Source organism: Ursus americanus, chromosome 3 (assembly GCF_024610735.1).
Source record: "Ursus americanus isolate L20-20 chromosome 3, mUrsAme1.1.p, whole genome shotgun sequence".
NCBI classification, from domain to species: domain Eukaryota; kingdom Metazoa; phylum Chordata; class Mammalia; order Carnivora; family Ursidae; genus Ursus; species Ursus americanus.
This window is the reverse complement of record NC_142129.1, coordinates 55,982,861-56,009,777: the sequence shown is the minus strand read 5'-3', so window position 1 is coordinate 56,009,777 and position 26,917 is coordinate 55,982,861. Positions and strand designations below refer to the sequence as shown.

Sequence of the window (26,917 nt, the reverse complement as noted above, 5' to 3'; positions counted from 1 at the left end):
ACTACCATTTACCTTTACTAAAATCTCCATGATCACTGAATGTTGCAATGTGGAGAAACCTGCTTGAAAGCAACCATGTCCATTAACTTGCAGTGAGGAGAAGTAGCTTTATTTCTAGCTCTTTAATTAATCACCCATTTCAATGTGTATAAATTCTTTACTTTAGATCTAGAATGAGCTTTAAGGTATAGTATGTTGACTTTAGTACAGTGGAAACCATTTGTTTTCTCATATTTGAGGAGTGTTAAGCAATGTTTGATGCAAAGTATTGTTATGAGTGAAATGAATGGTGCATTTATGGTTTACAATGAACAAAATTATTTTCAATCTTTCGTTTAAAAAGTCTGTACCCTATATATGCACCTAATTTGGGTCTTAACATATTTTATCAGTGTGTCTTTTTAAGAAATCATACAATGAATCCAACTGCTTTTACTTTGGTATTAAGAGAACCATGAAGTTCTTTCTCTTAACTTCAAACATTGTTTATTATCAGTAAGGCAAATTAATCACCCTACTAACTTTACCGTCCTCAGGTGATTTTTTAAAAATAGCCTTTTATTTAAATGTGACATCTGAAGGGCAGACACAGATTGCATGTATTATATAAAAACATGATGGAATCTCAAACTGAGATGTATTAAAATATTTTTCACTTTTTTTTTCTCGTAAAAGTGGCTTCAGACAAAATATGTCAGTTATATGCATTTTCAGTAAAAATTTTCAATCTGTAGAATCAATTTAAATGTTGAAAAAAACTTATCTGTTTTCAGCATGAGATATCACTGAAGATTTACAGCAGGGTCTGCATTAATATTCCATTTTTTACATTTAAGCCTTTCATTAAAAGTCTTCATGTAACCATTTTTGTTAGTCTTTTCCACATGTTATTGGGTGAATTATTTAGCAGAAAAATAGGCTGATTTTAAATTGTGACTAGGATGACAGTTATGCACTTATATATACAAAATTTTAAAGCAATAGTGTATATTTTTATCTATATAAAATAACTAAAATGTATCTAAGAATAATAAAATCACATTAAACCAAATACACATTTGTCTATATTGCTAAGTGCCAAACAAAGGATGCGCTGTGTGTACCCGCCCTAACGAGGGATTCGTTTTGACTTGACGTGCACTTCCAAGGATATGGATGTGTCTACTTTGAATTCTTCCTATACCAGGTTGTTCTTACAGCGTCTGAAGATTTACCGGTGCTCCGGTGTATTAGGAAGCTGTCAATCATTACTGCACACCAACTAGTGTTTCTCAGTATTACCAAATTTTAGGTACATGTTTTCATGGCTTTTCTCTTTTCTTCAAAATGTTACTGCTTACCTATGCCATGCATACGTTTTTGTTTAAAATATGATTTATAACATCCTTATCAAACAAAATTGTATACAATATATGGTAATAAAATAATCACTAAATATAAATAATATGTTTTAATGTAAATTCTTTCTGGTTCATATAGAGGAAATAAGCATGTTTAGTATAGTAGTAGAAGTATGAAGACAATCTACAGTATTTAAGAATACACTAAACAATAATTTATAAACATAAAGTTCTTCCCCTGGATATGTTAGCCTTTACCTGAATTTATATTTTTTTATAAAAACACTCAAGTAACTTCATAGATTAAAGTGCTTCTGAAATAGAGTGTTCTTTTTGTTTGTTAGAGATATAGTGGTGTTAATATCTCAAATTTTAAAATTCCATCTTAATGTTTTAAGAATATTTGACAAATTTTTTAAACAACTCATCATATTTTGTGCTTAGATAACTATGGCTCAAGCCTATATCCTCCAACAGATACAAATGATATGATAAGCCTTTGGCATTAAATTCCTGACTATTAAAACATTCACCAAGAATTCTTCAGTTAGTATTTGAAGAAAAAATCCTGAGAAAAATGAAGTTTTCATTCTGCCAACTTTTTTTGTCTTATGTTCAGCCTTTATAAAATTATTAGGAATTTTTGTCAACATCTCAATACATAAACCTAACAAGTTAGTATCCATACTTAATTCTGAACATTTTAGAAAGACCGACTCTTTTACCTAAGAGTTACATAAAATACTGAGTTTAACCATTTGACTTATCTCTGATCTTTGCTTTCACTCAAATGGCTTCTGTTAGCAGGAATGACTTCAACTTGCCCCCTTTCACCGAGCCTACCAGACACTGACCCAGCAGTGTTAGCTACCCACAGGACTGGGTAAATACCTCACTAATTTTTCCCCCAGTGTCTGCAGAGGACCTTGCTGGCAGTTTTACTAACACAATTGAAATCATCGAAAACCCTAACACATCCTCCGGGTGTCCGCACCTTCAGCTCAGCCGTACCACTGTCCTTGACCTGAGGCTCTGAGGCTCACCTCCACGATGCGAGGAGAGGTTCCCCCCACTCCAAGATGAACGCCCTTCCGTTCCAAGTCTTGTGCACATAGCATCTACACCTCCCCGGCAGGTCTTGGCCCCCCCTCTCTATAAACTCCTCTGGGTGCAGGTTCTCCCTCTGTCCTGGAAAAACCTCACTTGACCCTGCCACCTTTTCTTATTAAATTATGTACCTCCTTTCTCTAAAACAACTTTCGATCTCCTGAAGTTTGGTTTTATTTTCCACCCTTCTATTACACTGCTTTGTGGAAGTTCACTTAATTCCCTCCTGCTATAAGCTGATTTGCTGTGGCCCAGGAGCCAAACTGAACCCTCAATGAACTTTTTTCCTCCCTTCGTTTCCATGATATTAATTCTCCCGCAACCTCCTATCTATCACTCCTTCTCTTTCCTTTGTTCTCTACTCCTCCCGCTTTCCATCTGGCAACAGCCTTAGTTCTTACCATTTGTGATTTTTTTTCTCTATATACTGTACCTTTGGAAGCACATCCATTCTGCAACCCCTGCCTTTATGAATTGCTTCAAAATCTGTTATCTCACCTCTAAAAAGGGGGGTGAGATAAAAAGACACCCCATTACCGATTAACATTTCTGGAACATCCTCTCCCTCTGAAAACATAGCAAAGCTAAGCACGCAGACCCTGGAGTCATTCCTGGCTTTCCACATGTACGATACGAATCGCTGGGAAGGTTTGTTACTCTGAGTCAGACTTCCTACAGAATAAGTGTAACGGTAACATCTGCCTCACTGGATTGTTGGAGGATTCAATAAATAATTTATGTAAAAATGCTTAGCTCCCAATGGCCAAAAGTGGAACAACTTGAGCAACAAAATAAAGACTAGCACTGGATTAAAACCCAAAGAATAAACATCCATGAGTCCATCCTCATATATATAAGTGATTAAATACATAAATGAGCAAGAGGTCATTTGAAGTCATTCCTTCTTCCTCACGAAGAAGCCCAAATATTTGTAGATACTATACTTTCCAATCAATGGTGTTTAATACCGCCTCCTCCTGAGTAGGGGCTAAACTCAGCAACTTGCTCCCCAAGAACAGAGTAGAAAAAGTGGGGAAAATAATGAGCTTATATTCTAGAAATCTGGCAAGCACTGCTTTCCACTAGTGATGGAGGTTGACGTCACCAATGGTAAGTCATAGTAGCCTGTTCTCCCTAAATGATGCTATGACAGGCACGCCTCCGCTCTATGGTATCTTCAGAAACACAAATCCCAGTCTAATTGTGAGAGAATATCAGACAAAATGCAAGCTGAGAGACTTTCCACTCCTTGGAGTATTCTTTAAAATGTAAAGGTCAAGAAAAGCAGAGACGGCTTCAACTGCACAAAAGGCAACAACAGCAGAAATCCCAGTAAAGTTGAACAGTGGCGCACGACTGAGCTAACTTCCAGTTTCACCAATGTCCCGTGGCTGCGGCAGACATTAGTGTTAGAGGAACCTGAATGAAGGGAATAAAGGAATCCCAGATTTTTGCATCTCCAACGTGAATCAAATTATTCCAAAATGCTTGATTTAAAAATCATTTTCCTATTTAAAAAAAGAAAACCACATAGTTTATTGATTGCCACATGGTAAGTACTCAATAAATACCTGCCATTCTTCTTTCCCTGTGAGAGCTCAACCAGCTCCTCTCAGTCGGAGGTAAATCCTGCCCATGATACGATCCTTCTCATTCTGTTTACTGATGAGATGATGAGTATCTTGGTTTTTAGTCTCCAGGGTTCCTTTCCACTTTTACCTCCTGACATCATCCTTATCAATGATCCTTCTAGCCTTATTTCTGGAACTCCCACACATCAACTATAACAGTCCACTTGTCCATTCCAGGCGAGTACAGCCACGAGTCAGACTTGGAGCATTTGTAAATGCCTTCCCTCTGTGATCTTGAAATTTCCCTTTTTTAATCGCTCTGTCTTCTCTCCTCTCCCAATCCTGTTTTCTTTATTTAACTAGCCCTCCCCTCTCTAGTGATGTCCAGACCCCAGAGGGCATATTATATTATGCTTTTTCAGTCCACCAGCCTGGACCTCACTAGCAGGATTTCAGCAATGCTGCTGCTTGTATCCTGGAATGGCTCACTTCCTTATTGGTCATGGCCACTCCAATCCAGAGCCCCGGCCAAAACACCTTCTTTTCCTACTAAGCTGGAAAAAGTGACAAAACTTGAACTAATTGTCCTCACCACAAACTTCTACCATACCTATGGCACAGACTGACAATTACCTACACTCAGTACTTCCCCTGCCTTCTTAGGCAGAGAAGCCTGACTTTCCTGTGGTCACACTGAGGGAAGCCACTACGCTTTCCAGCCTCCTTCATGGATAGGTTAGCTAATGTGAGTTTTGGCCAAATAGAGGAAAGCAACATGTGTGTGATACTTCCAGAAAGGCTGCTGAAAGAGCCCTAATGCAGCAGCAGGGAGCCTCCTTTGCCTTTTTCCTTTCCTCTGCTAGCCAGTGCATGGCATGTGATGAAGACAGAGCTAGCAGCTCTCTCGAACTGGGAAAACAGGAGCTGGAAACTGGAAAGGTAAAGCAAAACTAGGATGAACCAGGGTTCCTCATGAGTTGGAGCCACCAAACCACCCCTTGTCTGCCTACCTCTGGACTCCTTCCCTCCTTCCTTCCTTCTTTCTCCCTCCCTCTCTCTCTCTTCCTTTCTTCCCTTCCCTTTTTTTTTTTTTCTTTTGAGAAAGCACATATTCTTGCCGGGGGTGGTGGTGGGGGGGGATGAGGAAGAGAAGGAGCAGGAGAGAGAGAATCTTAAGCAGGCTCCAAGCTGAGTGTGGACAAGGGGCTTGATCTCACAACCATGAGATCATGACCTGAGCAGAAATCAAAAGATAGACCCTTAACCAACTGACCCACCCAGGTGCCTCTGGACCTCTTTTATATAAAAGATAAAAAGACTTCTGACTCAGTTAAGCCCACCCCCACTCAATAACATCCTCATCATGTCTCTCGCTACAATGGCATTAGCTCTTAGTTGACTGAAGATACTCTTCAGTCTTTGTAGAAGATACTCTTCTACTCTGACTTTTACATTTCTTTCAACCGTCCTCTCAGATTTCCCTTATTCCATTTTCTCGCATCTTCAGTGCACCGGTTTCTCCAGCATACAAGCATAATCCATTCTCTCCTAAAAGAAAGAAATCAAACTACTGTTTGATTCTTTTGTTTTGTTTTCATTACTTTACATGGGAATAGAGCAGCTGGCTAAGACTTGCTTGCCTTACTTCATTACGGACCTCTTATTAAATCTTCATGCTCTGAATTTCACTATTTCCAATTTTATGGGTACAAATGTGCTCTGAAGTGATAAAGCTTATCTTCCTCAATCCTTTCTTTCCTTGGGTTCTGTAAGTTTGTACTTGACTTTCCTGACTTCTGCTTACTCTTGCTCCTGCTCTCCCACTTTCTGTAACTCTCCAGATAGACACTTTTATAAGGTTAAGTCTGTCCTTTTCCTCTTTTCTCTACACCTTTCTATCTTTATAATCTCACCTACTCATCACTGTGTATGACTCAATGTGTAGTTTAGATCTCCCTTCTGAGTTCCTGCCCCAGATTTTCCATGGTATATTTTGTACAACATATAGTATAGTTTCTAACTATCCTACCAGCACCTTAAATTGTCTTTGCACAAAACTGAATGAACCATTTTCCCTCTTACGTCTGATGATTTTCCCATCATATTTGTGTCCACATCCAACTCTCTGCTTCTAGGAGCCTAAACCCAAATCCTCACCTCTCTCCCTCGCCACTGCCAGAGTAGTCAGTTCCACTGGACATTGGACCCTTTTGTTTCTGTACTTAAAGGATCTTAGACACTTTCAACTAAAATCATAATTAGGAACTCAGCTAGAATGATGTGCTGACCCACAGCAAGAAAAGGCAGAGTAGGGGAGAATAATCTACGTGAGATAGGAAAGGGGTGTATAGGAGTTATAGGGATTGAGAGAAGTTTTTAATTAAAAACATGTTTTTAACAAGCAAGGATTTCGGAGTGATTAGAGAGGGGGAGCAAGAAATCATTCACTCAATAAACATTTAGGTAACCAGAGCTATAGTGAGCAGTTCTAGGTTGAAGCTAAAGCATCCAGCTGAATAGTTTCTATATGACTCCCTCCTGGTAGGACCCATCTGTGTCCCTCCAGGTCCTTAGGACTTGGTGTCTCTGATTTCAAAAGAACCAGAAATAGTGTATTTTGCTGGGTGTTCATGGGCCATCCTGTATCTGTATCATATGGGGAGTGTTATAAAAATTATATTTCTGAAGACACACCATGCTCACTCAATCAAAAGTCCTGAGAATCTTATTGTTAACAAGTATCTCTGATGATTTGTATGTACATTAAAATGTGAAAAGCAACAGCATAGTCTTATGATGGAATTATTAGAGTATGGAGGCTGCCCTAGGCTACATGGTCTTTGGGATCCTGACTGGCCCTCTGACTCTCACCTGAGAAGCAAAATCCCCGCATTAGGTGAACCGCCCTTCTCTCCTAACATGTGATCTTTGGCATACCAACACTTGCTTGGATAGAATTTAAGTCTGCCCAAGTAGCTTTCCTGTGCTTTTAGGTTTAAACTTTGAAAACTCCACCCTAGGCAAAACCAGTTTTGGCTTCCTTCCCCACCTCCAACCCCACCACTACCATTTTGGACAGGATCCACAGCCCCTAATGATCAGTTTCTGACACTGTGCTCTCTACCTCCAGTGAAATTTTTCAGGAGGGGGAAAAGACAGACTTCCATTTATGGTCTCTGATGTATAGAGTCCTGCATGAAACAGCTCACATTTCAAGACCAACTAGAACTGTGAGGGAACACAAATTCACATACAGAAAAATTAATAGGACTCAGGGATTAAGATACTGGAAAACAAAAGAATGGTCTGTGATATGACTGCCCACTTCAAATAACTAACATACTAACATGGGGGAAAACATATTTTTGTCATTTATGGTACAAAAGTTAATTGAGGATCAATGATAAAAGTTACAAGTTAATAGATTTTTGTCTTGATGTAAAGAAGACTATTATTGAAAGATGCTTGGGGGCACGTGGGTGGCTCAGCTGGTTAAGTATCTGACTCTCGATTTTGGCTCAGGTTATCATCTCAAGGTCGTGAGATCAAACCCCACATTGGGCTCCCCACTGGGCATGGAGCCTGCTTAAGGTTCTCTTCTCTCCCTCTCCCTCTGCACCTCCCACCCCCACTTTCCTTGTCAGAAGAAAGGAGGGAGGGAAAAAGAAAGGAAAAAGGAAAAAGAAAGAAGGAAAAGAAAGATGGATGGATGGGTGCCTGGAGATGAAATAGAGGGGTATGAAATCTAATGATCTTCCTGTCTCTAGAAATGATCATTTCAAATTTATGCTGAGAAAATAATTCAAAATTCTGATGTCATATAAACTATCACTACTAAAATTCCTTCTGAGACTCTGTGATTCCATACCTTCTACGTTGGATATGACCTTTGAGATGGTGTACTTCATGGCGCCTGTTTTATGTTTGAAAAGAACAAAGGCCCAGAGACTATCCTGTACAAGTTTTATAGTTGGTGATAAAATGACCTCACGTATCTTGAGTTCTGGTCCAGTAATCCTTCCCCTACACAAGAAGTTGGCTTTATTTCCATTTAGGAAAATCAAAATACTCAAATACCTTTTTTAACTTTGATATATGAAATTTTTTGTTTTCTTTTATTCAGAATACAGTTTCAGGTAATGCTGGATATCCCAATGCTTGAAGAATATCTATAAATTTATTCTCAACTCCATTTTCCCATGATGCTGTATCTTGAAAATGTTTTAAACTACCTATTTATTGACATTCTAGGGTATTAAAGTGTAATTTGGGGACTTTGGCATAAACATTTAGAACTGAGACTGAAATCTGTGTTGTAGAATTAGTTAAAGTAATTAGAATTTACCATCAATTCTAAGTATCTTTTTTCATGGGTATTAATTTCTGCTGCCTTTGAAGCCACTTCCCTTCCTTCTTATTGCATCTCCCGACATGTAAAAAATCACACTAGCTGTCTTTGAATACTGAGTCACTGCACTTAGAAGAAGGAAGTTTTACATTATTGTCAAGAACTTTGAGTGGTCTGAGATTTGACCCTACATTCAAGCTAAACAAGTAAGCCAGCCACAGTGTCATCAATGCTGGCAGAAAGACCTAGGACACCAGCGTCAGAGCCCACGCACAGTACACTACTAAGGACAATAGCAGCTCTACTGTCTGCTGGTTCCCCACAAGGCCAGCAAACCTCTTCACAGGCACTTACAGGAAAGGAACCCCAAATGGAGGAAATCCAAATCTTTTTCAATGGTGCTACACACACCTCACCCTTTGCTCTGAAGGGAGACACTACCTGCACCTTCTAAGGCTGGTCACTATGCAAACATCTTGAAAAGACCATTCAGAACAAAAGCAGTCAGGGCTTTCTTCAAGATGTGCAGAAACACAGGAGACCCACAGAAACTTGTCTCCATCACTTATGTCTGGTCCTGCTTGCTCTTTCAAGGATACCGCCTTCCTTGCTTGACTGCCTCCCCATTCTTAACTGCAGAGACAGCTGTCCTTTGAGATGGATAACATGGAAAACCAGAAATATCCTCTATCCTCAAAAGACAGTATTCTAAAGCTCCTTGGAAAATGTTCTGAAACCCTGTCTTTAACACTCTGTCCCAAGTCCCTGTCCCAAGACAATATGCCAGGGCACATTAGGTTTGAACTCTGCTCTCCTGCTAAATGTGTGATATGAGGAGCTTATTTAAATTTTCTGTGTCTTTACTCCCCTTCTCTGTAAAAAGAAGATAATACAATGACTTTACCTTATAGGATCCTTAGGAGAACTAATGAGATAATACATGTAAAGTGCTCAGCATACTCACTGGCATGTGATAGTAAGGGTTAAAGAATTGTTAGCTCTTACTTTTATTATTAATCTTATTATTATTATTGAAATCTATATGAGCTATGGTAAAGGCCAAACTCGTATAATGAAGAGACCAAAAATGCCTTGTGTAAAAAATAGACGTTTGTCTAATATAAGTAAGTAGGCTTTGCTCCACAAAGCCACCCAGATGGATGGGGCAAGCCTTCCATCCTCAGTGTGCTCTAGCCGTCGCCTTTTCCAACCAGTAAAAAGGGAAGGAAGGAATGTGTCCAGGCCAAGGATCTTTGAGAAAATAAGTCAGAAATTACACCCATCACTTCTGCCCACATTCTATACCCATGAACTCGGTCATGTGGTAACACCTGGTTGCAGCTGTCTGTCCAGCTACAATTCTGTGTCTACGGAAAAAGAACAAACAGATTTTGGTGGACATACTTAAAGTATTTAGTAAAAAATAAATAGCACCTCTCTTTTGAAGCTATTGAGAAATAAGAAAAAATATCAATGGAGAAAAAATTGTCACCATTAAGCACAAGAGTCAAGCAGAGATCACCTACTCCATGCCCCAGTCTCCAACCTAGACCTTAGAACAGACTATTCTGGGATACTTCGTTTCAGCAAAACCAGCCCACTTTTCCACATCACTGCCTTACAGTCCAGATAGAGAAAAAAGGCTAACGGTCAACTCCCTCATGCCCAGGACCATTAACAGATTTGTTTCACATATTTGAAGAATGTGGACAGTGGCTGTCACCCACTTGGCCTTTCTGCTATGGAGAGAATCAGGGGATAAGGCAAGATAAAATGTTGGGCAATAAAATGTAGGAGCATTTACAGCAGATTGACTGGCTCGGTGCAGAAGTAGTGCCTGAAGATCAAGTGATGATGACTATGAATAAGGGCTTCGGTCCGTCTGCCTCTCCAGCGGCTACAACATTTTCTTCACGATCATTCTCTTTGACACTGCTATTGTAAAGTTACTTGCAATGTCCATGAAATTGCTGGGGTTTGGCCCCTCTAATATTCCCAATCATAGTTGTCTTACATATTCTATTGTTCTCTATCCTACAGATTATCTGCTTTCTTAGCTGAACCAGAGTAAACCAAAAGAGGGCACAGGGGGAAGACTTGGGGGCGGCTGTGTGGAGACATGAGAAACATTGCCTTCATATGCCTATAAATCAGTGGGTGGGACTGTGGGGAGGTCATAAGTCTTTTCTTTTGTAGGTGGGGTCATACTGAAACTTGAGTCATTATGGCCCATCTTCACAGGCTGATGAGAAAACTCTAGTTACACAGAGAGATGAGGAAACCGACAGAAAGAGGCAAGGCTGCCTGCTTAGGCAATAGCGGATCCAGAATCCAGGCTAGGCACTTTTGAATTAAGAGTACTTTCAAAGAGGAAAATTTTCTAACAACCATAGTTCAAGAGCTTTGCTCTATTGCCTAATCCTGGTTATCTCATTGACTCCGTATGTCCCATGAGGCAAATATAATTGTCCCAATTCATACATGATGAAAGTATTTTAAAAAGCAATCAAAATAACCAAGATGATTCTGGCAGACAGAATAACGCCCCCCACCCCCCATACCCCACCAAAGATGTTCATATTCGAATCCCCAGACTACATGGCCTAAGTGTCTTCCCAGATGTTATTGAGGTCAGGACCTGGGAATAGGAAGGCCATCCTTGATTATCTTGGTGTACCCAGTATAATATGAGTCCCTATAAGAGGAAGGCAGGAATGTCAGTGTCAGAGAAAGAGATGTGATGACAGAAGCAGAGGTGAATGAGGAGAGACAGAGAATTTGAAGAAACTCTGCTGCGTGCTTTGAAGATGGAGGTCCACAGGCCAAGGAATGCAGGCAGCTTCTAAAAGCTAGAGAAGGCAAGGAAACCAATTCTCCCCTAGTGCCTTCAGATGGAAGGCAGCTCTACTGACACCTTGATTTTAGGACTTCTGACCTCCCGTACTGCAAGACAATACGTTTGTGCTATTTTAAGCCAACAGAAAACTAATACAGTGGTTATCAATTTTCAGAAGGCAAGGGAGGCATTGGAAAGAAAATATTTACTCCTCCATTATAATCATATTCAGAGAAAAATAGGAAAGCTGTTCTCCGTATCTTTCCTGGGCCTTTTAAGGGATGGAGGTGGGGAGATTGGGAAGATCTGGCAGTGTTCCCCATCCTTCCTCTCCACCCCCAGATACATCTGGGCCTACAAAAGGACCTCCACTTTATGAGGATGATAGTGGTGCCTGATGGGCTCCAGCCTTGCCTTGGCATTGCAAAGAAATGTGCAAGAACACAGCCAACTCACAGTTTCATTACAGCTTTGGCTTTTCCAGATGTTTCGCTCATGTCAGAAGCCAGAAAATACATTGCTTACGGCCCCGCATGTGTTTCTGAAGAAGGGTTCTGATAAATGTGTCTGATCTTTCCAAATAACCCTGAAAATTGGCCTAATTCCTAGGAAAAAAAAAATGGCTTTACTTCACTAAGTTAGACATTACACAAGTAGTGTCCGATAGATGTCCATAAGTATTTGTTCTACATTTAAAATTAACAATATTATTTGAGCATGCTTTTTACAGCTATGTATCTAAAGTGCTTATGTGTGAAAATTTTTTTTACCTATACCTGAAGTTATCAAGTAGTACGGTCTAAAAAAGATCATTAAGAGAGTAAGTGGCAAGAAGCATGTGTTCAAGAAATAGAATGTTTTAAAAAGAGAGTAAGCCACCTAAAACTGTCAGTAAAGCTTTTTTTTTTTTCCCGAACACAGTGCAGCCTACATTTGTTCAATGCTTTATTTGCATAGCAATTTCACATCCATTTTCAGAATTGAGTCTGAGTACTACAGGATAAGGTAAGCTTTTATAGAAAAGAAAGAATCCAAAAGTAGCCACACAGCTACTAACTGGTGGCATCAAAGACTCTGCTCAAGACATCTCTCTTCCCCAACTTCCAACTTTTATTTTTTTTCCAAGTTCAACCTTTAAAAAAAAATATTTCAGGGTGGCCTCTGATAGGATACAACAAGAGCTGAATTACTGGTTTGACTGTATGATCCAAGCAGCTACAAGTTCCCTTGAAGGTCAGGTGCTAAACTGGGTTAATTCTCAGATGGCAAGGCAGGACTACTACTTTGGAACCTATTAAGGAATTACTATTGAGGAATTATTCCTCCAGTTGGGGGAACTGAGGCTAGAATGGGCGATAATTAATGCTTGGTCTACCTCAAGTGCCCCTCATTTGTCTAGCAAGTAACACCAGATTTAAGAATTATTTGACCGTTTAACTGGCCCATGATTCAGAAGGTTTCTCACCTTTATTCAAATGAGATACGAACTATAATGTTACCCACTGGACATTCCTATCAGCTAGGGTGTTCAAGGTGGGTCTTCACTCTTGACGGAATTTAATCCTTCCTGGAAAATTACTGTGTGCCTCTGCACAAAGGCCATTTACAAAATTTATTCTTATATCTGTATATTCATCAAAGTCCTTAACTGCAAACTGGACACTGAAAATGTTATGAGAACATTTCAGGATAAAAAAAAGTATGAGAACATTTAGATAATAGACTCCCATGTTTTCCTTGAATTCACAAATGATAGCATTTAAACATTCATTTAAAAATTAACTTATCAAACAAATTTAATAGTATAAAAAGGGACTTTGACTTCTGGTTTTCTTCCATGTTCTAGATACTCAATATACAATTTTTCACTAGCCTTTTAGTGTTTTGAGGAAGCCATACTTCCATCTTATACTTGTTTGAAAGAGATTTACCAGAATCCTATTCTGGCTGCGGGTGTGCAAGAGCTTTGAGTTAACATCTATTGTTTCATTTCCTAGAACATTCTTCACAATGACATTTTTAAAGCTATTTTAATCTTAATAGCACACTGAGTCAATGTCTTCTGCAACTATGAAATGGTTTTCAATGTGTGTTTTATAAAATATTAGTCACACAAAATGTTAGCATGTGGATTTGATGACCAAGTAAGATTGGGAAACATTAGGCAAAGAAAAGTTAATCAGATTCCTCGATTACAGAGCTCTAATGTGTTACAGCACATCGTAATTCTCCAAGAGATGGAACTGGTGTGTAATATTTCCCGAACTTACTTGACACTGGAACCATCTTGAGAGCTTATCACATGATGCTAGTTATTCCGAGGAAAATACTTTGAGAAAAATCTGGGCTATGGTAAAATTTCCCAGGTTCTTCTCTTGGATTGAGCCTATGGTTCAGAGTCCTTATTGTATAGGTAAGATTAGAATACCTGTGATGTGCTCATTTACATTAAACTTTCTTGCCATTTTTCTGCCTAAGCATACAGATTGCCCAGTCCAGCTTTTCATTACGTGGAAGAGTTTAATGTTACTTTCACACCAGAAGTAATCACTGTTTGGTCTCTTATCTATATCACATATAAACATGTTCTAAATTTTTCTTTTGGTCAAGACTGACCATCAGAAAAACTCTTTGTAGTTTAGCCCTATTATTTTGGCCATCTGCTGACAGAGTTTCACTGAGTTTTCTTTTGGTGTTTTTGATCTTAGTTTTTGTTGAGGGGTGCTAGGAAAAGCAGCTTTAAGAAATGTATTATGGCATTTACTGTAGGGGGTGTATTTAAGTCCCTTAGAAAGGATCCATATGCTTTCTTTAGTGTTAGAACTAGGAAAACAGCATGTTTTCTCCTCATCAAACTGTAATTGACTCTCTTTTTATTTTGAACACCAGGAAACTTAAAAGCAAACAGGGAACAACTAGAGCAATGATTTATGCCTTTATAGCCTGCACATTTATGTTACATTTTTACCTCTCCCTAACTTGCATTAACCTCCTACTCTGATTTATATTTTTATTGCTGTTATTTTGCATTTATTTTTCTTTTCATGCTATACTATTTTATGTGTTCTTAACCTTATAAAATTAATTTTTACTTGTTGGAATGACTGCTTTTAAAAAGAAAGTAAAAGAAGAAAGAAAAATAATTCTGGTTCTGACCGTGATTACTACATGCTATGGCACCAGATCTAACTGATGCTGGGAGATCATTTAACATTCACAGTTCCATCTGGAATAAAATGTTAATGATGTTCATGACAGCTAATTTTTTTCCTGGTCTTATAATGGTGCCAGTGTACACATTAGAGGATTCAAATTCTTTCATCTTCCTTAATTGCTTTAGTTAAAAACCCATGAGTGTCTAAAAGTTTGACATAAACCATCAAGATAGTTATGAATGGGGAGGTCAGTCACTGGCAGGAGGATCCTGAATTCCCCTCGTCCCACAGACACATCGAATCTACAGTTAGGGAGCAATTACCTACAAAAGAAATCTAGAAATGAATAAGCAACTGCTACACATCAGGCAAATGAGAAAATACCATCAAAATGGGTAGGAAAGGCTGAGATACACTCTTACCATAAACCCCACCCCTGACACAGCACCACACATTTGGGAGGGAACTTCCAATCCCCAGCTTCTCCCTGAGAAGCACAGGGTTTGGAGCCAACATTTAGTACTCAACTTTTAAGACTCCCAAATGAGGGGCAGGCTCCCAAAACATCTAGAAGTCAACAATGATTGTGTTCATAAGACAATAGCAAACAAAGGAGCAGTTGTTAACAGTGTGCAAGGAATTTCTGTAGGCTATCCCCCTAGGATTAAGTGTAGAGAGAGGAGGCAAGATTGCCCATCTCCTAGTCTTTCTCTAAAAGGGTCCATCTGCAAACTTCAAAAGCTGCTGCCCAAGAATCAGGCTTCTAACTTAGCACACATATAGGGACTGGCTGCAATCATCCCTAAAGACCAGGGAAACTGACAGACACCCCTCCCACTACCTGTAGCCTGCTCCAAGTCACCAGTATCTCCCTGGAGGAGCTTGTACACATGGCTATACCCCATCTTCTGCCTAAGGAGTGAATCCCTAGAACACCTGCTCTAGAAGCTAATGAGGCTCCCATTTACAAGTCCAATAAGATTGTCGCAGTCGGGATCACTTTCCTGTGGTGATACACCTGAGCCCAGAACAGAGACAGCAGGATAAGACCTCCATCTCCAGGTTTTTCCCTGAAAGGGACTTAACTGCATACATTGTCATCTGCTGCCTGAGGTTCCAGCTTCCATTTAATCTACATCTGGGCATTGAAGGCAATCCTTTCCTTTTGGACATTCATGGGTCTTGGCATGCCTTCAACTACTGGGATTCACTAAGAACAAAAAAAACAAAAACAAACAAACAAACAAAAAAAAACCCAGCTTGGACAATCACAAAGTTTTAAAGAAAACCGGGAGCTCAAGCCAAGCTGATAGATGAGGTTCATCTCCTTGAGACCACTCTGTCAAGACCTGGAAGGTGGCTGTTTTATCTAATGCACAGAAACCAAAAAGGAGTCAAGCAAAATAAACAAAAGTATGTTTCAAACAAAAGGAGAAGGTCCATCTCCAGAAACAGATTTTTTAATGGAACAGATATAAGTAATTTACTTGATAGAGAGTTCAAGATAACAGTCATAAAGATGTTCACCAAGGTCAGGAGAGCAATACATGAAAGGATTTCAAAAAAGAAACAGAAAACACTAAAAATTACCAAACAGAAACCATAAAACTGAAGAATAAACGAACTGAAAATTTCAAAAGAGGGGTTCAAAAATGGACTAGATCAAATTAAAGAAAGCCTCAGTAAACTTGAAGACAGAGCAGTGGAATTCAACCACAGTAGCAAAAAGAAAAATCAATAAGAAACAGTGAAGATAGCTGACAGCACTTACAGGACACAATCCAGTGGATCAAATTCACATGACAGAGGTTCTACAAGGAGAAGGGAGAGAGAAAGAGGCAAAAAGCTCACTCAAAGAAGTAGTGACTAAAAACTCTCCTAATCTAAGGAAAGAAACAGACATACAGATCCAGGAATCCCACAGAATTCCAAATAATAAGAATCTAAAGAGACATACACCAGGACACATAATTAAATTGTCAAAAGTTAAAGACAAGGAAATAATCTTAAAAGCAGCAGTAAAAAGGCAACTTTTTACATACAAGGGAACCCTCATAAGACTACCAGCAGATTTTTCAGCAGAAACTTTGAAGGCCAGAAGGGAGTGACAAGATTTATTCAAATGCTGAAAGGAAAAGAAATGCCAACATGAATACTCTACCTTGCAAAGCTGTCCTTCAGAAGAGAAAGACAAATAGTTGCCCAAACAAACGAAATCTGAAGGTATTCGTCTCCACTAGACTGGCCTTACAAGAAAGGTTGAAGAGGGCTCTTCAAACTGAAGCAAAAGGATGCCAGTTAGGAGGGAGGAGTTAATGGAGGAGGAGTAGGGGTCCCCTTTTTCAGCTGGTCCCCTGAGTCGAGCTGGATATGTACCAGACCATCCTGAACACCCACGGAATCAGCCTGAGATGCAGGAAGATACATCTGGATCTCTACAAATGAACATCTCCAGCACTGAGTATTGAGGTATGAAGCGGGGAGCCGTGAATCCGTGCACAGATATCAGAAGATAAATGGAAGGGGGAGGGAGCCACCGTGTTCGGGCGCTGGGAAGCAGTAGCCACCTGCACGGGGGAGTGGGCGGACTCGGGGACCAGCACCCGTGAGAGAGCAGACTGAGACCAAGACAGCAGACTGAGACCGTGAGCCGGGAATGCTCGTGACCAGTCTGAAAATCGGAGCTCCAGAGTGCACAAACCACACTGAAATGGAGCTCTGGAGCACATGGGGGTCACTGGCGGTGTTAGAAACACAAAGGACAGAGACGTGCTAGCCCTGGAAGTGAGGGCTGGGATGCTGGCTGTGGGGCGCACATCCCGGGGACGTTGCAGGGTTGAGCAGCACCAACAGAAACAGAGTTAAAGTGACCAGAAGAGCCCAGTGGAGAGCAGACTGCGTGCGATCCCTCTGTTCTGAGAGAGGCTGGGATTCGGCCACTGCTGCTCTGACTCTCAGAAGAGGCACAGCAAACCGCCAGGGAAAGCCGCCAGAGAACAAAAGCCTGGAAATATCGGCTCACAGTGTGCCCATCCCCATCCCCCCTTGCAGGGGACAGGGAGACTCTACCCAAACAGGGTTGCCTGAGTACCGGTGCAGCAGGCCTCTCCCCCAGAAGGCAGGCTAAAAAATCAAGAAGCCCACATCCCTAAGGTCCCTATAAAACAAGTGCACACTGCCTGGGTCCTGGTCAATAATTTGGGCTCTGGGCAACCCCGCAACCTCTCCTCATCAGAATGATGAGAAGGAGAAATTACCCCCAGCAAAGAAAAGACAATGAGTCTGTGGCCTCTGCCACAGAACTAATGGATATGGATATAACCAAATTATCAGAAATGGAGTTCAGAGTAACAATGGTCAAGATGATGGGTAGACTTGAAAAAATATTAATGAAAATATTAACGAGAATATAGAATCTCTAAGGGCAGAAATGAGAGCGAATCTGGCAGAAATTAAAAATGCTATGAATCAAATCCAGTCAAAACTAGATGCTCTGATGGCCAGGGTGAATGAGGCAGAAGAACGAATCGGAGAATTGGAGGATGGGTTAGTAGAAGAGAAAGCTAAAACAGAAACTTGGCTCAAAAAAATCCAATCTCAAGAATGTGTTACGGGAGATTACTGACTCAATGAAACGTTCCAATGTCAGAATCATTGGCATCCCCGAGGGGGTGGAGAAAAACAGAGGTCTAGAAGAGATATTTGAACAAATTGTAGCTGAAAACTTCCCTAATCTAGCAAAGGAAACAAGCATTCGTGTCCAAGAGGCAGAGAGGACCCCTCCCAAGCTCAACCATGACAAACCTATGCCACGTCACGTCATGGTGCAATTCGCAAATATTAGATCCAAGGATACAGTATTGAAAGTGGCCAGGGTGAAGAAATTTCTCACATACCAAGGCAAAGCTATCAGAATTATGTCAGACCTGTCTACACAGACCTGGAATGAGAGAAAGGGTTTGTGGGGGGGGGGGAGCATTTTTAAAGCTCTTTCAGAGAAAAACATGCAGCCAAGGATCTTTTATCCAGCAAGGCTGTCATTCAGAATTGATGGAGAGATAAAGACCTTCCAGAATCGCCAGTCACTGACCAATTTCATAACCACGAAACCAGCCCTACAGGAGATATTAAGGGGGGGGGTCTATAAAAGTAAAAAGGCCCCAAGAGTGATACAGAACAGAAAGTTACAATCAATAGAAACAACGACTTTACAGGCAACATGGCATCATTAAAATCATCTCTCTCAATAATCACTCTCAATGTAAATGGCCTAAATGCTCCCATAAGTGCCACAGGGTTGCAGATTGGATAAAAAGACATGACCCATCCATTTGCTGTCTACAAGAGACTCATTTTGAACCTAAAGATACATTCAGACTGAAAGTAAAGGGGTGGAATACCATCTTTCATGCCAATGGACCTCAAAAGAAAGCTGGGGTAGCAATTCTCATATCAGACAGATTAGATTTTAAACTAAAGACTATAGTTAGAGATACAGAAGGGCACTATATTATTCTTAAAGGATGTATACAACAAGTGGATATGACAATTATAAATATATATGCCCCCAACAGGGGGGCAGCAAGATACACACCAACTCTTAACCAGAATAAAGAGACATATAGATAAAAATGTGTTAATAGTAGAGGACCTCAACACTCCACTATCAGCAATAGACAGAGCACCTAAGCAGAAAATTGACAAAGAAACAAGAGCTTTGAATGCCACACTAGACGAGTTGGACCTCATAGATATATATAGAACACTACACCCCAGAACAAAAGAATACTCATTCTATTCTAATGCCCATGGAATATTCTCAAGAATAGACCATGCTCTGGGTCACAAAACAGGTCGCAACCGATACCAAAAGACTGAAATTATTCCCTGTATATTCTCACCCACAATGCTTTGAAATTGGAACTCAACCACAAGGAAAAATTTGGAAGAAACTCAAACACTTGGAGACTAAGAACCATCCCGCTCAAGAATGATTTGATAAACCAGGAAATCAAAAATCAATTTAAACAATTTACGGAGACCAACGAGAATGAAAACACAACAGTCCAAAACCTATGGGACACTGCAAAGGCAGTCCTAAGGGGAAAACACATAGCCATCCAAACCTCACTCAAAAGAATAGAAAAATCTAAAATGCAGTTTTTATATTCTCACCTCAAGAAGCTAGAACAGTAACAGAAGAACAGGCCTAATCCACACACGAGGAAGCAGTTGATCAAGATTAGAGCAGACATCAATGTATTAGAAACCAGGAGCACAGTGGAGCAGATTAACAGAACTAGAAGCTGGTTCTTTGAGAGAATAAATAGACAAACCACTGGCAAGACTTATCCAAAAGAATAGAGAAAGAACCCAAATTAATAAAATTATGAATACAAAGGGAGACGTCACAACCAACGCCAATGAAATAGGAAGGATCATTAGAAACTTTTATCAACAGCTGTATGCCAATAAATTAAGCAATCTGGAAGAGATGGAGGCCTTCCTGGAAACCTATAAACTACCAAGACTGAAACAGGAAGAAATTGATTTTTTAAACAGACCAATTATGAAGAGATTGAAACAGTGATTAAAAAACTTCCAAAAAACAGAACGCCAGAGCCTGATGGATTCCCCGGGGAATTCTACCAAACATTCAAAGAAGACATAATACCTATTCTCCTAAAGCTATTTCAAAAAATAGAAACAGAAGGAAAGCTACCAAACTCATTTTATGAGGCCAATATTACCTTGATCCCCAAACCAGGCAAAGACCCCATCAAAAAGGAGAATTACAGACCGATTTCCCTAATGAATATGGACACCAAAATTCTCAACAAGATCCTAGCTAATAGGATCCAACAGTACATTAAAAGGATTATCCATCATGACCAAGTGGGATTCATCCCTGGGATGCAAGTGTGGTTCAACATTTGCAAATCTATCAGTGTGATAGATTATATCAACAAGAAAAAAGCCAAAAATCATATCCTCCCAATAGATGCAGAAAAAGCATTTGACAAAAACAGCATCCTTTCCTGATTAAAACCCTTCAGAGTGTAGGGATAGAAGATATATTCCTCAATCTCATAAAAACCATCTATGAAAAGCCTACAGCAAATATCATTCTCAATGGGGAAAAGCTGGAAGCCTTTCCCTTAAGATCAGGAACAGGACAAGGATGTCCACTCTCGCCAATATTATTCAACATAGTACTAGAAGTCCTTGCAACAGCAATCAGACAACAAAAAGGGATAAAAAGTATCCAAATCGGCAAAGAAGAAGTCAAACTGTCTCTCTTCGCAGATGACATGATACTCTATATGGAAAACCCAAAAGAATCCACTCCCAAAAAACTAGAAGTTATACAGCAATTCAGTAATGTGGCGGGATACAAAATCAATGCTCAGAAATCAGTTGCATTTCTATACACGAACAATGAAACTGAAGAATGAGAAATTAGGGAATCCATCCCATTTACAATAGCACCAAAAATCATACGTTATCTTGGAATTAACTTAACCAGAGACGTAAAGGTTCTCTATTCTAGAAACTACAAATCAATCTTGAAAGACATTGAAGAAGACACAAAAAGATGGAAAAATATTCCATGCTCATGGATCGGAAGAATTAACATAGTTAAAATGTCCACGCTACCCAGAGCAATCTTCACTTTCAATGCTATCCCGATCAAAATACCAATGATATTTCTCAAAGAACTGGAACAAACAGCCCTTAAATTTGTGTGGAACCAGAAAAGTCCACGAATCACCAAGGAATTGTTGAAAAGGAAAAACAAAGCTGGGGGCATCACAATGCCAGATTTCAAGTTGTACTACAAAGCTGTGATCACAAAGACAGCATGGTACTGGCACAAAAAGAGACACATAGACCAATGGAACAGAATAGAGAACCCAGAAATAGACCCTCAGCTCGTTGGGCAACTAATCTTTGATAAAGCAGGAAAAAAACATCCAGCGGAAAAAAGAGAGTCTCTTCAATAAATGGTGCTGGGAAAATTGGACAGCTACATGCAAAAGAATGAAACTTGACCACTCTCTCACCCCATACACAAAGATAAACTCCAAATGGATGAAAGACCTCGATGTGAGACAGGAATCCATCAAAATTCTAGAGGAGAACATAGGCAACAACCTCTATGACATTGGCCACAGCAACCTTTTTCATGACACATCTCCAAAGGCAAGAGAAACAAAAGATAAAATGAACTTATGGGACTTCATCAAGATAAAAAGCTTCTGCACAGCCAAGGAAACAGTCAAAAAAAAACTAAGAGGCAGCCCACGGAATGGGAGAAGATATTTGCAAATGACACTACAGATAAAAGACTGGTTTCCAAGATCTACAAAGAACTTCTCAAACTCAATACACAAGAAACAAACAAATCATAAAATGGGCAGAAGATATGAGCAGACACTTTTCCAATGAAGACCTACAAATGGCTAACAGACACATGAAAAAACGTTCAAAATCATTAGCCATAAGGGAAATTCAAATCAAAACCACACTAAGATACCACCTTACGCCAGTTAGAATGGCAAAAATTGACAAGGCAAGAAACAACAATTGTTGGAGAGGATGTGGAGAAAGGGGATCCCTCCTACATTGTTGGTGGAATGCAAGTTGGTACAGCCACTCTGGAAAACAGTGTGGAGGTCCCTTAAAAAGTTAAAAATTGAGCTACCCTATGACCCAGCCATTGCACTACTGGGTATTTACCCCAAAGATACAGACGTAGTGAAGAGAAGGGCCCTATGCACCCCAATGTTCATAGCAGCATTGTCCACAATAGCTAAATCGTGGAAGGAGCTGAGACGCCCTTCAGCAGATGACTGGATTAAGAAGTTGTGGTCCATATATACAATGGAATATTACTCAGCTATCAAAAAGAACGATTTCTCAACATTTGCTGCAACATGGACAGCACTAGAGGAGATAATGCTAAGTGAAATAAGTCAAGCAGAGAAAGATAATTATCATATGGTTTCTCTCATCTATGGAACATAAGAACTAGGAAGATCGGTAGGGGAAGAGAGGGATAAAGAAAGGGGGGGGTAATCAGAAGGGGGAATGAAGCATGAGAGACTATGGACTCTGAGAAACAAACTGAGGGCTTCAGAGGGGAGAGGGGGTGGGGGAATGGGATAGGCTGGTGATGGGTAGTAAGGAGGGCACGTATTGCATGGTGCACTGGGTGTTATACGCAACTAATGAATCATGGAACTTTACATCAAAAACCAGGGATGTACTGTATGGTGACTAACAGAATATAATAAAAAACATTAAAAAAAAATGCAATGCCCTGATTGCTGCATGTGAACAACTGTCCTCTATGCAAAATAAATATATTTCCAGCTAAAAAAAAATATATATATATATATTTATTATAATAAAAAAGAATGCCAGTTAGTAAGAGGAAAACAAATGATTGTATAAAATTCTGAGAAATGTAAATATATAATTAAATTCAGAATAATGTTATAAAGGTGTTGGGTAAGTCACTTATAACTCTCATATAAAGATTAAAAAGTATTAAAAATAACTATAATTATAATCATTTGTTAATGGAGACATGTTAAAAATGTATAAATTATGACATCAAAACATACAATGTGCACAGAGAGAGTTAAAATTCAGAGCCTCTGTATACACTCAGTTAAGTTGTTATCAACTTAAAATAGGCTACTATAAAGATAAGATGTTTCATGTAAGCCTTATGATAACCACAAAGCAAAAACTTGAGTAAATATGCAAAAGATAAAGGAAGCTAAGTCTACCACTATAAAAAAATCATCAGATGAGAAAGGAAGCAAGCAAGAGAGGAAGAAAGGAATGAATGATCTATGAAACAACCAGAAAACAGTTACCAAAATGCCAATAGTAAGACCGTCCATATCAATAATTAAATAGAAATGAATTAAAATTCTCCAATCACAAGACACAGAGTAGAAGAATGGATATAAGAATAAGACCCAACTATATGCTGTCTGCAAGAGACACACTTTAGCTTTAAGGACACACATAAGCTGAAACTAAAGGGAGAAAAAAGATAACCCATGCAAATAGAAGCCAAAAGAAAGCAGAGGTAGCTACACTTAACATCAGACAAAACAGACTTTAAGCCAAAGATTGCAACAAGAGACAAAAAAGATCATTATACAAGTGGTCCATTCATCTGAAGGATATACCATTATTAAAGATTTATGCACTCAACATAGGAAAACCTAAATATATAAAGCAAATATTAACAGATCTGAAGGGAGAAATAAGTAATACAATAATAGTGGGGGACTTCAACATCTGACTTTCAACAATGGATAGATCATCCAGATAGAAAATAAAGATTGGGGCACCTGGGTGGCTCAGTCAGTTAAGCATCTGACCCTTGATTTTGGTTCAGGTCATGATCTCAGGGTCCTGGGATCAAGCCCCACATCAGGCTCCATGCTCAGTGGGGAGTCTGCTTGAGGATTCTCTCCTGATTCTCTCTCTCCCTCTCCTCCTGCCCTGGCTCACTCTCCCTTTCTCTCTAAAATAGATAAATAAATCAAAAAAAAAAAAAAAAGAAAAGAAAAAAAGAAAGAAATGAACTCAAACTACACATTAGAGCAGTTAGATCTCACAGATATTTATAGAAAATTCCATTCAAAAGGAGAACACATTCTTGTCAAATGTACATAGAACATTTTCTATGATAGATCTTACATGAGGCCATAAAACAAGTCTTAATAAATTTAAGGAGATTGAAATATACCAAGCATTTTTTTCTAATCACAATGTTAAGAAACTAGAAATCAATTAAAAGAAAAGTGAAGGGATGCCTGGGTAGCTCAGTCGGTTGAGCATCTGACTCTTGGTTTTGGCTCAAGTCATGATCTTAGGGTCGTGGCATTGAGTCATGCATCAGACTCCACACTCAGCACAGAGTTTCCTGGAGACTCTTTCCCTCTCCCTCTCCCTTCCCCTTTGCCCTTCCCCCTGTTCACTCTATCTCTCAAATAAATAGAACCTTAAAAAATTAAAGAAGAAAACTCAAAAATTTTCAAATATGTAGAAATTAAGTAATAGACTCCTGAAACCCAGTGGGTCAAAGAAACCAAAATGCAATAAAAAATATCTTGAGACAAATTAAACTGGAGACACTGCATACCAAATTTATGCAATGCAACAAAAACAATTCTAAGAAAGCTCATAGCAATAAAAATCTACACTACAAAACAAAGATTTCAAATAAACAACCTAACTTTACAGCTCAAGGAACTAGAAAAGGAAGAACAAACTAAGCCCAAAGTTACAGAGGGAAAGAAATAACAACGATCAGAGTGCAAATAGAGACTAAAAAGACAATAGAAAAGATCAATAAAACTGAGAGCTGGGTTTTGAAAAGATAAACAAAATAGACAAATCTTTAGCCAGACTCAAGAAAAAGAGAGAGAGAGAAGATTCAAGTAAATACAATTAGAAACGAAAGAAGAGACACTGCAACTGATACTACAGAAATAAAAACAACTCTTAAGAGACTACTATGAACAATTATATGCCAACAAATTAGAATAAATTCCTAGAAATATATAGCCTACCAAGACTAACTCATAAAGAAATAGAAAATCTGAATAGACCAATTATTATTAAAGGGATTGACTCCGTAATTAAAAACTTTCCAACAAATAAAAATCCAGGACCAGATGGCTTCACTGGTGAATTCTACAAACATGCAAAGAAAAATTACTAACAAATCTTCTCAAACTCTTCGGAAAAAATTAAGAAGAGAGAAAAACTTCCAAACTCATTTTATGAGGATAGTAATACCCTGATTCTCAAGCCAGATAGGGACACTCTAAGAACATTACAAGCCAAAATCCCTGACAAACATATAAGCAAAAAATCCTCAATAAAATATTGGCAAACTGAATTCAACAATACATTAAAAGGATCATACACCATGATCAAGTGGCATTTATTCCAGGGATGCAAAGACTGTTTAATATTCATAAATCAATCAGTGTGAAACACCACATTAACAAAATGAAGGATAAAAATCATATGATCATTTCAATAGATGCAGAAAAATGCAACATCCTTTCATGGTAAAATCATTCAACACTCTGGGTATAAACAGAACATATCTCAATATAATGAAGGCCATATATGACAAGCCCACAACCAACATTACACTCAACAGTGAAAAGCTAAAACTTTTCCTATAAGATCAGGAACAAGGCAAGGATACCTACTCTTGGTACTTTTATTCAATGTAGCACTGGAAGTCCTAGCCAGAGCAGTCAGGCAAGAAAAATAAGTAAAACCCATCCAATTTAGAAAATCTGAAGTAAAATTTGAAGATGACAAGATATTACATATAGAAAACCCTAACGATTCCACCCCAAAATTGTTAGAATAAATGAATTCAGTAAAGTTGCAGGATACAAAAATCAGTTGCATTTCTATATACTAACTATCAAAAAAAGAAATTAAGAAAACAATAACATTTATAATTGCATCAAAAATTGAAATACTTAGGAATAATTTTAACCAAGGAGGTGAAAGATCTGAACAATGAAAACTATAAGATATTAACAAAAGAAATTAAACATGACATAAATAAATGTAAAGATACATCTTCATGGGTTAAAAGAATTAACATTTTTAAATATCCATACCACCCAATATAATCTACAGATTCAATGCAATCCCCATCAAAATTCAAATGGCATTTTTCACAGAAATAGAAAAAAAATCCTAAAATACGTATGGAATCACAGGAGATTTTGAAGAACCAAGGAACCTCAAGAAAGAAAAACGAAACTGGAGGCATCATGCTCCCTGATTTCAAACTACATCACAAAGCTATAGTCATCAAAACAGTATGGCACTGGTAAAAAAACAACAGATTCAATAGTTCAATGGACCAAAATAGAGAGCCCAGAAATAAACCCTTGCATAAATGGTCAACTAGTATGTGATGACGGTTCTAAGAATACTCAATGGGGAAAGGATAGTGTCTTTAATAAATAGTGCTGGGAAACTGTATATCCACATGCAAATGAATGAAACTCAACCTGTATCTTACACCATACATAAAAATCAACTAAAAGTGGATTAGAGATGAAAAAGACATGAAACCTTAAAACTCCTAGAAGAAAACATAGGGAGTAAGCTCCCCAACTTTGGTCGTAACAATGATTTTTTTTGGATTTGACACCAAAAGCAAAGGCAACAGGAACCCAGAAGTCCATCAACAGATGAATGGATAAAGAAGATGTGGTATATATATACAATGGAATATTAATCAGCCACTAAATAGGATAGAAATCTTACCATTTACATCAGTGTGGATGGAACTGGAGGGTACTATGCTGAGTGAAATAAGTCAATAAGAGAAAGATAATTATCATATGGTTTCACTCATATGTGGAATTTAAGAATCAAAACAGAGGATCATAGGGGAAGGCAGGGAAAATAAAATAAGACTAAATCAGAGAGGGAGATAAACCATAAGAGACTCTTAACTACAGGAAACAAACTGAAGATTGCCGGAA

General features: G+C 38.8%; 1 long non-coding RNA gene across 1 annotated transcript in view; it reads right to left on the bottom strand.

Moving 5' to 3' along the window:
• The window catches only part of LOC123789205 (uncharacterized), an 87,030-nt gene that overhangs the window by 9,087 nt on the left and 51,026 nt on the right, over positions 1-26,917 (bottom strand). The gene's annotated exons all lie outside the window — the stretch shown is intronic.